Source organism: Lissotriton vulgaris, chromosome 7 (genome assembly GCF_964263255.1).
Source record: "Lissotriton vulgaris chromosome 7, aLisVul1.2, whole genome shotgun sequence".
NCBI lineage: Eukaryota > Metazoa > Chordata > Amphibia > Caudata > Salamandridae > Lissotriton > Lissotriton vulgaris.
The window spans coordinates 1,596,485,714-1,596,500,948 of record NC_141695.1 but is presented as its reverse complement, the minus strand read 5'-3'; the positions used below and the strand labels follow the sequence as shown (position 1 = coordinate 1,596,500,948).

The following is a 15,235-nucleotide window of genomic DNA, read 5'->3' as shown; positions in this document are numbered from 1 at the left end:
TGCTGTTAGCCCTTAAGATGCGCTGTCCTGGTGTATATCCAACCCTGTCCCAGCCGACCAACCTTGCAGTGACAATCATCTGGTATGTGACTGACTCTGACCCAGCCAGACGTGCGGCTGCACCAGCTCCAGATTTATCCTGATGGTGTTCCGCCAGCTAGAAGCTACCTCTTTCAACACCTCTTAGCAACATATCAGAGGCACTATCCTCACATCTGACTAACTCTATCCCATCCCTGCCAACCTGCACGGAACAGACATGATAGGTGACTGGCGCGACTCCCTCATTCTATCCAGTTCTTTTTTCGCGATTCTACTCGCCAGGTATGTCGGGGCAGATTTACAATGAAAGGGACTGAGAAGCGTATTTACAAGCCCCTTGTGCTGCCGGTGCATCACTTTTAATGGGGAAAAGTGACGTACTGGTGGCGCAAGGGGCTTGTAAATACGCCCCTCAGTGCGGAACATAAACCATTTGGCTGCACCACACTGGGTCACTTTCAAGGCACAGGGATGCAACATATTTACAACAATATGTCGCATCTCTGTGCTTCCCCCTGTGCTGGCGCACAAACTGCAGCCATGCGCCGGCGCAGGCGCCCTTGCACCATGGTCCAAGGATGCCTGCGTCGTGGGGAGATTGTTTTTGTGCCCCTTCCTGCACAAAAACAATCACTACAGGCATTTTCTTCTTTCAATGCGTACTGTAGAATGTAGCTACATTGAAAGAGGGAAAAACGAGGAGAAATGAAAACATTTCTCCTCGTTGCGCCTCCCTTCGCCTCCCCTGGGGAGCCGTAACATTCACACGCATTTACAGATGTACGATTCCTTGTAAATCTGGAAATGTGTCTCGGTCCAAGGGTGCTGGGTGGAAACACCCACAGCAACACCCATGGAACGCCCCTTTCACACAAAGTGCTGCGCGTAAAGGGGCCATATTTACAAGGACAGGAAAAGCCATGCAGGGTGGCTTTTCCTGTCCCTGTAAACATGGAGCAGTAAGATATGCCACCAGTACGTCACAAAAAGTGAGGTACTGGTGGCGCAGGGGGCTTGTAAATCTGCCAGGTAATTTTAAAATACAAATATAACCTCTTTGGTGTTTGGCTAAATGAGATCATGCCCGCTTCCACAACGCCCGCGAGCACGCTAGAATTGCTTTCACAAGTGAAAAGGAACATCACGCTGTGACAAACGAGTTTAGTCCTATTATTTCGCAGATCTGATTGCCCTTAATTTTGAACCCCATCTTTCATGGTTGATAAGGGGGGACCCAGGGAGAGCCAGGCGCGAGCCGGTCTCTTCCTGGGTAGGTTCGCGCGAGAATCAGGAAATCAGGTGGGGACTGATTAGTGAACAGATATAAGGGAGTCAGGCTGGCGGTTGGGAACTGCGTAGCGGGAGGCTAGTAGGGAGGTTTGTTTTGCGGCGCTCGTGGTTTACCTTGTGTCCTGGGTCATGGAGGAAGCGGCGGAGGTCCGGAGGGCTGTGCAAATCCTTTGTGAGGCGGGGCGTGAAGACCTGCTACGGCCGGGTGTCCCGGCGGAGGCGTGGGTCGGCATGGCCCGCCCCCCTCGCAAGGCGTCTGAGGGCGTCTCCAGGGCGGTGGAGGCCTGTTTATCGCAGGGCCTGGAGGAGGAGGAAGACGGAGAGGCGGCTATGCCGGCAGACGGGCCTGGGCTGGTTTTGCCCGCCGTCGATGTGGACCCCCCGCCAGATGCCCCGGGTGCCCTCCAGCAGGTATGTGCTTTACCATTTTTTATTGCTGGCACACGTGGGGCGCCCGGGGGGAGGAGGGGTCGTTCGGTGGGCCGGCAGGCTCCGAGCCCCAGCGGGCTGGTACGGGGGAAGTCGGGGAAGCCTCAGGCGGGCCCAAAACCCAAGCGTGGGCGGAGCCTGGATGTGCCTGGGCGTGTGCAACTCCCCCCCCCTGCAGCGGTGCCCCCTGCCCCCTCCTCCGTGGTTCCTCGATTGCCGGACGGGGCCTCGCCTTACCTGTGGTTAAACGGGCAATGTTTCCTGCTCTCCCCCGCTGTGCCGGGGCCTGGTACGGCTACTCACCTCTCTTTTGGCCCCCCACCCCAGGGTGGGGCTGATGTCCGGCCCCTGTCGGACGCGTTGCCGGTCTGCCCTCCCTCGGAAGTCCCGCCCCCTGCTACTGTTATTCTTCCTGCGGGTGCTGCACCCAGTGGGCTGCCACCCCCGTCTGCCCAGTCTACGGACGCTGGTGTGCCTGGCCTGGGGACTGCCACCTCCACTCCCTTGGCTCCGGGTGGGAGGGGTTTGTTGCATGGGGGGGCGCCCACGGGCACTGGTTCTTCCCTGTTCCCGGTCCCCAGGGGTCGGCCGGGTGGCCGTTTGGGGGGCCCTGAGCCTGGGACGGTGGGTGGCCATGGTTTGGCGTCGGCGACTCGTTCCTCGGGGGGTGATGGCGTTTTCGTTTTCGGGGAGCCTGTTCTGGGGTCCTCTTCCTTGTCTGGCTCGAGCGGCCGCAGTTTTCATGCGGCACCTTCGGCTGGGCGGCTGTCGGCTGTTTCTACGGGCCCGGGAACTGTCCACACGGCTGTTTCCAGTGGTGGGCTTACCGGGGGGCTATCTGGAGCGGATAGCTCTTCTACAGCTTTCAATGTACACAGTTTTCAGCCTATTGATTGGCAGTTTTATGATGGGGGTATCGGTGATGGGGCTATGCCCAGTGGCAGTGACCAAGTTTTATTTTCTGATGAAGCTTTCTGTGGGAATTTTCGTGAGGAGGATTTGGAGGAAGGGGAATTGAGAGACACAAATGTTGGGCTTTTGGCAGCACGGGCCCAGGGGGGTGGGTTGGGGCAACCCACTGTTTCTCGTGTTTTGCAGGAGTCTCGAGCGGACCATGCAGGTGTACGAGGGGCAGTGAGGTCTGGACCTTCGCAGAAGGATCGTGGGGCTGTCACACTGCAGTCGGAGCAGTTGCCCAGAGGTAAGGATGGGTGGTGGTCTGTGTGGCAACCTAGGGAGAGTCTCCCTGTGAAGAGTACAAGATCTATTGGTACGGGAGATGGGGTTGTGGTTGAGCGAGTCGCTCTGGCACCGAGGCTTGAGCGGCCTGTACTTTCGAATGTTTCTACGGGGGATGGGGTTGTGGTTGAGCGAGTCGCTCTGGCACCGAGGCTTGAGCGGCCGGTATTTTCGAATGTTTCTACGGGGCAAGTTGCCAAAGAGGTTTCTACTGCAGGGAATGGTGGAATGGTTGCCCCACAGGTGGCGGAGGATAGTATCCTACCGAAAAAGTTGCCTTATTCTGGGGTGGGGATGCCTTTGGGGTCTCATTTGTCCGAAAAAACGAAGAATCTGATATGGTCTGGGGCATTTGTGGATGTTTTTCGACTTCTCCATAGAGATGTTCAGGCAAAAGAGGGGTCGAAGGAGGAGGAACTAGAACTGGCTCGGAGGCCTCGTGTTCCGAAGTCTATAGAGAATTGGACTTCGGCCTTTCTGATTTATGCCAGTGTTTATTGTCAACGTCATCCTGAGAAGGCAATTGATATGTTTAAATATGCAGATATCGTCCGCAAGGCTCACAGTTATTTTGGTGGCTTTGCATGGTTGTCCTATGATGACGAATTCAGGGCCCGCATGAGCGCTTTCCCCGAGCGTTCGTGGGGTGAGGTTGATTCCGAATTATGGTTACAGTGGATGGCATCGGCAAATCCGCCTGCTACGACCCACACGGCTAGCGGTCAGCCGGTGCATTATCGGCCCTTTTCAGCTCGCCCCGCTCAGTCTGGGGCGGGGGTTTTGGGCAGAGGTCAAGCAGCCGCCACTGGCACTTGCTGGCACTTTAACCGGGGTTCCTGTAACAGGCCAGCCTGTAGGTACAAGCATGAGTGTTCCCAGTGTGGAGGAAAGCACCCCCTCACCCACTGTTTTCCTGGACAACGATTGGGCGATCAGGGACGAGGTTCCGGGGGTAGGGGACAGCAACAACAGTCTGTTTACAAGGGCTCCTACTCCTATTAGGCAGAAGGTTCTCGATCTCTGGCTGTTAGATTATCCAGATTTTGAAGCCGCTAAGATTTTGTCTTGGGGTTTCAAACTTGGTTTTCGGATTGGGTATCAGGGACCCAGGGTGGGCAGGTGGTCGGACAATTTGAAGTCTGTGAAGGAGAGTCCCCATGTTGTGCGGAAAAAGCTGGATGCCGAGCTTGCGGCTGGTAGGATTGCTGGTCCTTTTGTATCTTGTCCTCTGCCTGACTTGATTGTTTCACCCCTGGGCGTGGTGCACAAGAAGGCGGCAGGGGAGTTTCGTCTTATACATCACTTGTCCTGGCCCGAGGGTACATCCATTAATGACTTCATCGATCCGGCCGACTCAAGTGTTACTTATGCCTCGGTGGACGATGCCTTACGGCTCGTGTGCATGGCAGGTGTTGGGGCATTGCTGGCGAAGAGCGACATTCAGTCGGCTTTCCGGCTCTTGCCCATCCATCCTTGGGATTTCAGTCTGTTGGGAATGCAGTTTGAGGGTTGTTTCTATGTGGATCGAGTGTTGCCCATGGGCTGTTCAGTGTCCTGCTCCCTTTTTGAAACTTTCAGTACCTTCCTGCAGTGGAGATTCACTTTTGTTACTGGCCATATCCTGGTCTGTCATTACCTTGATGATTTTCTTTTCATTGGGGAAGGTCGCTCCGGGCAGTGTCAGTCGGCTTTGAACAGCTTTCAGGCCCTGGCGGAGGAATTGGGTGTTCCTTTAGCGCCAGACAAGACTGAGGGCCCTTGTACGTCCCTGACTTTCTTGGGGATTGAAATTGACACGCTGTCTATGATGGCGAGATTGCCTGCAGCTAAAGTGACTGAAATGTCTGACTTCATACAACTGGTTTTGAGGGAGAGGAAAGTCGTTTTGAAAACTGTCCAGAAGCTGTTGGGGTACCTCAATTTTGCTTGCCGGGTTGTTCGGGCGGGCAGGACGTTCTGCAGACGTCTGGGTCTGTCCATGTCCGGTGCGAGCCTCCCCCATCATCGGGTACGCATTACCACCGCTGTCCGTGCTGATATGCAAGTCTGGCTTAGTTTTCTGCAGGAGTTCAATGGCGTGTCCTTGTTTTTTGCGGATGAGGACATGGTGTGGCAAGTACAGTTGTTCACTGATGCTTCAGGGGCTCATGGCTTCGGAATTTTTTGGGACGGTCGGTGGTGCGCGGCCGGCTGGCCGGCGCTCTGGCAGGACCAAGGTCGTAGCATAGCATTTCTGGAGCTCTTCCCACTGCTGGTTGCTTTGTATCTGTGGGGGGATGAGTTTCGGAATCGATCAGTTTTGTTTCGTGTGGACAATTTGGCAGTTGTACATCTTGTCAATCACCAGAAGGCTCGTGATTTGCGGGTGTTGCGGCTCCTGCGCGCATTCATGCTGCGGTGTCTGCAATTAAATATTGTCTTTAAAGCACGGCATGTTCCTGGTACTTCTAACTGCATCGCTGACTCTTTGTCTCGATTTCAGTGGGCCGAGTTCCGCAAGTTAGCTCCTGGGGCGGACCTGGAACCAACAGCGATCCCACAGTACGTATGGGACCTGGGGGATTGAGGGTTCACCAATTAGTCGAAAATTCGGTGGCTGCCTCCACGAGGCGGGGGTATGTGAAGGCTTGGAGTGAGTTTCTGCAGTTCGGTAAGGATTTGGTGGGACCGGCTGGGGCTGGTTGGTCTGATGAACATGGCATCTTACAGTTTGTGTTGCATTTGGCAGACAAAGGTCTATCGCCCACTACCATTTCGGGCAAGTTGGCTGGGATTTCTTTTTATGGGCTACTTTGGTGGGGGAGGGATCCGGTTGGGGGGGTGTTGGTTCGAAAAATGTTGAAAGGTTTGGCTAGGCTTCGGGCTGGTGGTCCGCAGCTCCGGCAGCCAGTGACTTTTGAGTTGCTTCAGTTGTTGTTACCAGAGTTGGAGTTGTGTTGTCATGATGCCTTTGAGTGTGCCAAATTTCGTTTGTGTTTCATTTGGTTGTTCTTTGGGGCATTTCGGGCATCGGAATTGTTGGGGTTACGGGGTAGGGTAGGCATGACTAGCAGTGAGGTAGTGTTGGAGAGTGACAGGGTGCGGCTGTGGCTGCGGGCATCCAAAACCGACCAGTTGGGGAGGGGTAAGTGGGTGTTCCTTGGCAGGAGTGGTGTTTCTGCATGTTGCCCGGTTGGGGAATGGGAAGTGTTTGTGTCCTCTCCGCATTTTCTTCAGGGGTCTATATTTTGTCATGTGGATGGTAGTCCCATAGTGGCATCCCAATTGTTGGCTGTCTTGCGCAAAGTTTTGTTGCGCTTGGGGAAGGATCCGGTTCAGTTTGGTACCCATTCATTCAGAATTGGTGCGGCGACGGAGGCCGCTCGTTTGGGGTGGGACTGGTCCCAGATCCGACGCATTGGTCGTTGGCGTTCCAAGTGCTGTGAGAAATATGTGAGGAAATAGTGCATTTTTGGATTGTCTAACATTTCTTTCTCTCCTAGGTCCTTGGCCGTCGGTCACCGGAGGCAAACGGAGGGTGTGGATACTGGGGCACTCTTTTATTAAACGTGCAGCTTTAGCCGCTGCCACTCAGCTCTGTGGGAGATCGCTTGGTCTAAACAGCACGACACACGAAGTCTCCTGGCATGGAACAGGGGGCATGCGCTGGGGTGGGCTTTTTCCCGCCTTGGCTGCTTTGGTTTCCCAGTGTTTGGGGGGCCCTCCGGATCTCCTGGTGCTCCATCTGGGCGAGAATGACTTGGTTTCTCTCTCTGGGTTGACTTTGTTGAAACTCATGAAGCAAGATCTGGAAATTATAAAAACAACATGGGTGAGCACCATGCTGATATGGACTGAGTTTGTGCCTCGTCTGCAATGGCGTGGAGCGAGGAACCATTCCGCACTTGAAAAGGCCAGGAAAAAAGTGAACAGGACAATGCGACCTTTTTGTCATAATTTGGGTATCTACTGTTTGAATCATTATCATTTACAGGTCTCTGAACATCATTTATTTTGTGAGGACGGTGTGCATCTCTCGGCTTTGGGTATTTCTTTTTACCTTTTAGAACTCAGGGATTTGATTAGTAAGGTTCTTCAGGTACAATTATGGTGTGCTCCTTCCTGTCCTTTTGGTGGGGCAGGAAAACACTAAAGGTTTTCCTGGGTGGCGGGTTTTTGGTAGTGGGGGTGGGCAGCCTGGAGCGGGTTGGCCATCCTGAAGGGTAGCGTGGGTAGGTTAGGGGTAGTAGGTAGGAGTTCGTTCTGGGTTTTGGGATTCAGGTTTTGTAAGATCATTGTAGAGTTGGATTTTGTAAATAAATAAATAATGAAATGTGTTTCGTGAAAATTATGATGCACCTGTCCTAAAATAAAGTGGCCTTTTTTGCTCCTAAAAGAGAGATGTGGACAATGATTTCTTGCGCGAGGGGGGACCCAGGGAGAGCCAGGCGCGAGCCGGTCTCTTCCTGGGTAGGTTCGCGCGAGAATCAGGAAATCAGGTGGGGACTGATTAGTGAACAGATATAAGGGAGTCAGGCTGGCGGTTGGGAACTGCGTAGCGGGAGGCTAGTAGGGAGGTTTGTTTTGCCCCACCCACCCTCCCTCTTTTTCTTTTACATTTGGGTGGGGGGTATTTTTTCTTCTGCGGTACTCTAGGTGCTGCTCCTTTTCTTAGCCTGCCACGGTTAGGATGGGTGCCTTTGTTCTACTTATAGGCGGGTTTTTGGTAGTGGGGGTGGGCAGCCTGGAGCGGGTTGGCCATCCTGAAGGGTAGCGTGGGTAGGTTAGGGGTAGTAGGTAGGAGTTCGTTCTGGGTTTTGGGATTCAGGTTTTGTAAGATCATTGTAGAGTTGGATTTTGTAAATAAATAAATAATGAAATGTGTTTCGTGAAAATTATGATGCACCTGTCCTAAAATAAAGTGGCCTTTTTTGCTCCTAAAAGAGAGATGTGGACAATGATTTCTTGCGCGAAGCCTCCCTCTTTAAAAATAATAATGTTTCAACCCCCGTCGTAAACACGTTTTTTGTATCCTGGGGGTGTTCCTCGGGCCAAAAGGCGCCTCTCTCATCTCCAGACCAACAGCACCTGGACTGGCGCGCGGAGGCGCCTCACAGCTCTGACGTTGACAGAGCGGCCGTTATTTCAAATGGAAGGCTGATAACAGCAGGCTGTTTACCTCAGCCTGGGACAGGAACCGTCCTGTATTTTCCGGCGCAGCCTCTTTGTGCTCCATGGACACAACTTAATCCTCTTTGGAGCTGTGTGAGCTGAAAACACGCTCAGAGCCACAAGCAGTCGCCAGTGGCCAATGCCACGTAGGCAACTACACCATTAACCCCCCTGGAGGCAGGATTACATGTGGCCTCAAAATCACTTAATTGAAGTGAATTAGGGAGGGTTTTAATGTTAGAGGAATGGCCACCCCCACCGCGACCTTTGCTGGATAAAGGCGCCATAATTGGAATTAAGTAGCCCTCCAACGTCCATGGAGCCTGGTGCCTCTGCACCTGCTGCACTAATGTCAGCCACAACACTACATAATTATCGACGTCATGCCAATTGCAGCCAGGCATAAAACGAGTAAGACAGCTTTGGACTAGAAAATAAACCTATGCCGTAGCACACCATAATGTAACGCAATACAACACGAAATAATGCAACAAAGCATAACGCCGTCGGTGCGTCACTTTTGTCCACGCTGAAAAAAGTGACGTACCGTACCAGTGTCGCAGAGGCTTGTACATAAGCCCCAGCATGTCTAGGGCCCCGGGACTGTTGCAATCGGAGCCGGGGTTAAAAATCATTTGCTGATTGCAAATGTTGAGAAGCAATCATAACACCGCTCCCCATCCGGACTTCCGAAATGGGCAGAAAATGGAGGAATGGAATGCAGCCATCTATAGCAGCCGCAGGCGGCTGAGCGTGTGGTTGCATGCCACCCATCACCTATCAGTGTTTTAATGGTGCTCCTTCAAGTGACGTCAATGTGGCATCAACATACATGCCAACCCTCCCGATTCAGGCGTGAGACTACCGATTTGATGGCTAGTCTCCCGCCTCCCGATTCTTGTATTGAAAAACCCGATTCCATGCGAATTGCAGAATGATCGGCTTGAGATAATTTAGAGCTTAATTGAGTTCGGAAATGACCTCTGCTCTCTGCCCTTTCTCCCCCGCCTCCTGTAGTTGCCAATACATTATACCCTGAGCCCGTCCTAAAGTTATTGGCTTAATGTGAGCTTAGGCAGGCATAGGGGCGAGGACTCCGGAAAGGAATTTTTTGCCTGGCTGCTTCCAGCGTAAAAGTATTCCTCGTGTGCTCCAGCAGGCACTAGGGTTTGGTTTCCTGTGACTCGAAGTAGGCTCTGCCAGAAACCAGCTCCTGAAATATTGTCACACCCCCTTTGCCTGCCATAGCGCTTTTCTGTGCTCCTGACACACGTTAAGGTAAGAAAAAAAGAAAAACCAAGTGAGACCTATCAGTAGCCCCTGGGAGAAAAAATGCGTTTCAACCAAGGTTTCTAACTCTGTTTATTTGAACTTTGTAAAACTATGAAAATTAAAATGTTGATGCCAATCTCTGCCTCTGACATTAAAGCTTAACTCTTTGTCCTCAATTTTTTTGGGGGGGATTAACTTTTTTGGTGGGTCCATTTCACATAGTGCTTACAAAAACAGAGATTAGAACTCTGTTTTTGTTAGCGCCAACAATGAAATGCTGGTTCTCCCTATACTCCAGATGTGGTGTTAGGGGCAGAGTTGCATACTTTGAAACTGGGGAACCAGTTTCAAGTCCCAGCAGTGGTTCAAAATCCTGTGATTATGGGCTAATCACTTAATCTACCCATGCCTATAAACAATGAATGGTGACATTGTGTAATATAGCTGGCGCTTATGTAAGACACTTCAGTACTTTTGGGTCGGTTAATACTACATGAAAAATTAACAAAAAGGTAAAACCAAAGCCTTAGCATAAGTAAAGACAAATAGATACATATTTAGAGGCTGATTTGTAAATTGTGGCTTCCCTGTTTAAATTGTGTGATTTTAGACAAATACTTTATTTCACCAAAACTCATTTTTCTTAAAGAGCGCTTATTAAAGCATTTTCAAATATGTGAGTTCAGAATATCAGTTAATCTGGGCAGTTTACAGGTTTTACATGACACATGACTTGCTTTAGTTCACTAATGGTTTGTGCCTCAAAACTATCACTTGTAAGTATTTCTTAGTACAGTGCTGTAATGTGACGGTTTCATGTTAAAGCTTCTACATGTTAGAGAAATTCACTTTCTTGAATTTTGAAGATATTTTGTCATATTTTACGCGATGTTTGTTGTATGATGTACATAGCAAACATTCTCACTGCCCAGCTCATGCACGTGCCCTAAAAGCCAAGCCACACTCCTGGCTCAGCTCTCCCTGTTAATTTGCTGGTTCTCCTCTCTAAGAAAGCATTATCCTTTAATATCAGAGGCAGGTACCCATCTACTGGCTGGCTGAATTGCACAGTGAGCAACTGGAAAATCGGGGATCATTGCTTTGTCCTTAATTCTTGGAGGGGGATATTATAGTCTGTGACATATATCAACATGTTATTTTTGGCAGTTTTACACAGCACAAACCAAAAATAGGAGTTTGGGACCGATTTTGTTGCACTAGCACTATCTATTGTGCGGCTGCTAAAAAATAAAATCCTGATTGCCTGTTGCACAATCTCCCCTTTCAAGAATTAAGGACAAAGAACTAACCTTTGATGTTAAAGATTGTACCCATCTGGTAGCTGGATTGCACAGCATGAACCTGGAAAAGTTGAGGATTAATCCCAACTTCTCTGCTCGACCAAAATGTCTTCCTGTATAGCTTCAGTGATTCATCGGTATTTTCATAACTTCCACCTTCTGCTTAGCAGCATCCAGTAATGTGATTCTGTAGCCATTCCATATGCACCCTTCTTCGTCGGGTATCTGTGTGGGACTATGAACATTCACTAATTTTGATGACAGAAGACACAGAGCCAGATGTGTATTACACCTACCCTTTATTATAAATATGAAGAAAGTGGTATAAGAATCACAACTCGAGTTGACACACAGTCAAGAAGACTTAGAATTGCTGGGGACCCAAGAAACCACCCAAGGTAAGTAGATAGGGATCCCACGGAGAGCATGTGCAGTGTGCGAACACAACCGCGGTCTCCGTACAATTCAATGTGTATATCAGTGCACGGTGCAAACCGTGCTTTAATGTGCTCTCAATAGGTTTGTGCTAATTGGGTGTCATTGAGTGGTTGTGTGCATGTATATTGTAATGCTGTGCATGACTTGGCATATTCTGAGCAGTGACCCATGTCATATGACGTGTCATTTTGGAGATGCATGTAAAAATTGTATGTCAGTGATTTTGTTATTCCCAGGTTTCACAACATGTGAGAATTTTTGAAATGCGCTATATTTTATTGTTTGTAATTTCATCTGTGTATTTATTTCATTTATTTATGGTAGTTTAGGTGTATGTAATTTAGGGTAATGGTTTTTCTTCGATGTCTAGGTGAATTAGATTTTTTTTCAAATTTACTTTATTAATGTTTGCCTTTCTCCTATTAGTGTTATATCCTGTCTGCATTGGTTTTCAGAGTGATTTTCTTGCAGTGCATGTGAGTGGCTTACTCCACGGCTTGGCTGGAGAAGATTTGAGCCTGTCTGGGCAGTTGTACTGCTTGAATAACTGTGGGTGTAACTTATGAGCACTGGGTCTGCCTTACACTTTTGTAATAGTGGTTATACGTATTCATGCCCTCCTTATTCCCCCTTACTTTTTTTGTACTTTTCTCTTCTTTTCTCCCACTTTTTAGTAGGTATTGTTTATTTTTCTGACACCCCCCCGCCCTGGCTACTCCCACACATACTACAAAGTAGTAGGTCTACGTGTACCTGAGTTCTGCTTGTAGTGGTAGGAGCCCTCCGAGAAATGCAGCAGATTGAGGTGAAAATCTACAGTGTGGATTTTGGCAAATAGCACTTAGTTTTTAGAGACGTAGTACTACAATAGTATTATTCTGAAACTCGGATATTGCCTATTGTTTATAGTTTCAACATTTGTAGTCTCTATGGCCCAAAGGTAAATGTATCAGTGACCGTCAGAGGCAATTGGAACAATTGGAGGACAGTCACACAAAGCAAATGTGCGCCTTCATCCAAAGCAGTTCTGAATTACCTCTGGGTCGCGTTCCCACTCTAAAAACTAACACTCTTTGAAGTGCAGAGTGACTCTGCACTTTAAAGAATGTTAGTGTTTATAGAGTGAGAACGCAGACAGGTGCAGAAAATGTTTCTCACTCTGAAGCTACAGGCCCTGCCACGCGTGACGCACCTCTGAGAAGCATGCACACTGGATGCCAGCACTGGGCCTAGCTTCAGAAACCTGACAATAGAAATGTTTCTGACGCTAGCCCATTCTGGCACGCAGAGTGTATAGTGGTCAGAGGTGCGTGGCACTGGCAGGGCCTAGCTTCAGAAACAATTCTATCTACATGTTGTTTTTTGACATCCCTTTAATAATGTACACTGCACTTTCACAATTGCTTTATCAACCTTCTTGCTTCTCAAATTTGCTTGAAAATGCACCATTTACCAACTCTTATTTCAAAATTTTCTCAGGGGTGAACCCCCGAACCCTCCTTAAGGTATTCAGGCTCGCAAGCTGTGCTTGCTCGCTGCAGTGCACTCCCACAGATGTTTACAGCCCACAACTTTCAAATACCACCAGCCACAACTGCCTCCAATCTATTTTATGTTACGCCTGACCCGTTTCGTGTTACGCGTTATTCAGGTCTTTCCGCCTGCGAATATTTCTCCCTCTTATCGAAGTTGAAATGTTGGCATGTATGCAAAGTGGCATAGTCCGCCAGTGAATATTTGTGAGCCATTGGAAACTAAGAGGGACCCCCTCCCTCACCACATTCTGCAGGGGGCGCCTATCAATTTGCGTCACCCCACTGGAGCGAGTGTACTAGATAAAAAAATAAAATAATAAAACAACTGGCAATTAGGGGGAACGGAGGACGTGTCAGTCGGGGTTCTTTCCAAGACCCAAGAAACTCTCTGAAGCTGTTAAGTTTTCCGATCGAGAGTTGATGTTGGCGAAACGACACCTCGCAGCGCAGTGGGACAGCAGCAGCAGCTCTTCCCCCTCAGCCACACCGGGAGGTGAGCTCGTGAGGGGGACTGGGGAATATGCAATGCTTCTCACTGATGTGACTGGAAGAGGTGAGCAGACTTCGAGGACCACAGAGTGGGATATGTTCCTGTCACGACTATTCAGCACCACATTACGATTACGTCACCACGAAGGAAAGTGCTCGAGCGCTGGCGGGGTGGGATTGGACGGGGGTGGGGGTGCGGCGCGTGGTGTTTGCCGTGGTTTTGGGTTGTGGCTGCCTGTGCAGAGGAAGGGATCACCTTCAGGAAGGGGAGAGGCTGCGACAACGGGGCCTGTAACCTGATGTGATTATTATATTAGGTATCCCTTTTCCTCTCTTTTTGTAGGAATGATAAGGTGCACTGTGATTAATATCAACAGCAGAGACACGCTTCTCTATGGCCGGTCGGATGCTCGCCCTTTTGAAAGGCACTCTAACCCTATTTTAGTTTACCATTTGTTATTTACGCTGGACATGTGAGTACACGTACTATGTTGAAAGATAGAGGGGTCCATTGATGGCCACTGGTTGTAGTGCTTGTAAACATGGTGCCCGAAAAATGCCAATAAAACAATAAAAACAGGTTTTAAAAAAATGTTTCGGTTAGTAAATCCAGCAGCAGACGCAAGGTTTTGAAATCTGCCATCACTTTCTTAAAATGTCGGGAAAAATAACTTCACAGGATTGTTTTAAAAAATTGAAACGGATGGAACAAATCACATCATGCTTTTAATCTAACATCACACAAAACTGCTTTAAATAAGAAAATAAACACTTTAAATAAGAAAATAAACACAGTTTCAGTTTCTTAGGCGTTCCAGATCGGTGTGTGCACCTTTAACCTGTCACGTGCAGTGCTGGTGCACGGATATAATTATGCAGTCTGGGATCGGTGATACGTGCCGGGATGGTGAGCGGTGGGAGAGGCGGGCAGCTGTTCGTGGTCCTGAAGTCAGAACGGGGGATTTGCAGTTTAGACTGGGATAGTCTCAAAGCACGTGGATTTAAACAGTTGTGTAATCCTTGATTCCAAGAAGGTGTCCGACGCACTGACAGCTTTTATCTTCTCAATTGAAGACCTACAGCATCTAATAATCACTTATTATGCCTGTACAGACTGCTATATGCAGGGCCAATGGAATTATGTGACAAGGGAGGACCAAGTTATGTGGCAGAGTTGATTCAATTATGCTGCAAGAAAAGGAAAATTAAGCAGCGAAAAGGGGCACATTTTCTGACAATATTACTGCATTATTTTGTCTTTTTTTTGTGCACTGTAACACTGCCTGTGCAAGGATTCAATCTCATTAATAACAGTTTTAACACTCAAATACAGAAATAGGCAATTGAAAGGTGACTAATCAACTCCTGCAAACAGGCTTCCTCTTCACAGAAACACGTGTTGTGAACATTTTTAGTCAATTTTGATCCATATGAGCTAGAAACCATTTGTTTTTTAGTAAAATGTGTAAATCATGCAGCAAATGTTGGAATATGTGGCAAATCCATACTTATGCAGAAAACACCACGGTTGCAGAATCACAAAGTAAGACAACAGGGCCTTTTACAGATAACCCTCTCACTTTTTGCCCCATTTGGACTACTAGGACCATTTTTTTTAGACAGCAAGGTACGAAAAGACAAAGTTGGCAAGGAGAAATGCAGTAACATGCAAGGAGGCGAGTTCACATGGGAGAGGAGAGGAATGACCAAGGACGAGCGAAGTTGCAACTTATCGATGTGGGAAAGGTGGTGAAAGTATCCAGTTGTACTTGAGCTATGGAAATTCAACAGCAAAGATTATGTGGGATTGTCTACTCTGATTGCAACTGATATTTAATAATGAAGGAAGTGAGTTGCATGAGAGTTATTTTAGATTTTCACAGGGAGCAGACGTATGCTTCTACATCATCAGATGAAATTTAATACTCAATTATTTTTCCTGATCGTCTGTATCATCGTCATAGAGTTATACGTCTGCCTTGCATTACATAGAGTAATCTCTTTAGGAGATTTGGTGTTATCTTGGTCTCTCTGTTTTTTAAATGATTA

The 15,235-nt window shown here is 48.6% G+C and overlaps 1 long non-coding RNA gene across 1 annotated transcript in view; it reads left to right on the top strand.

Annotated features, from left to right (window-relative positions):
- Window positions 1-15,235, top strand: part of LOC147706055 (uncharacterized) — a 100,532-nt gene that overhangs the window by 12,559 nt on the left and 72,738 nt on the right. The gene's annotated exons all lie outside the window — the stretch shown is intronic.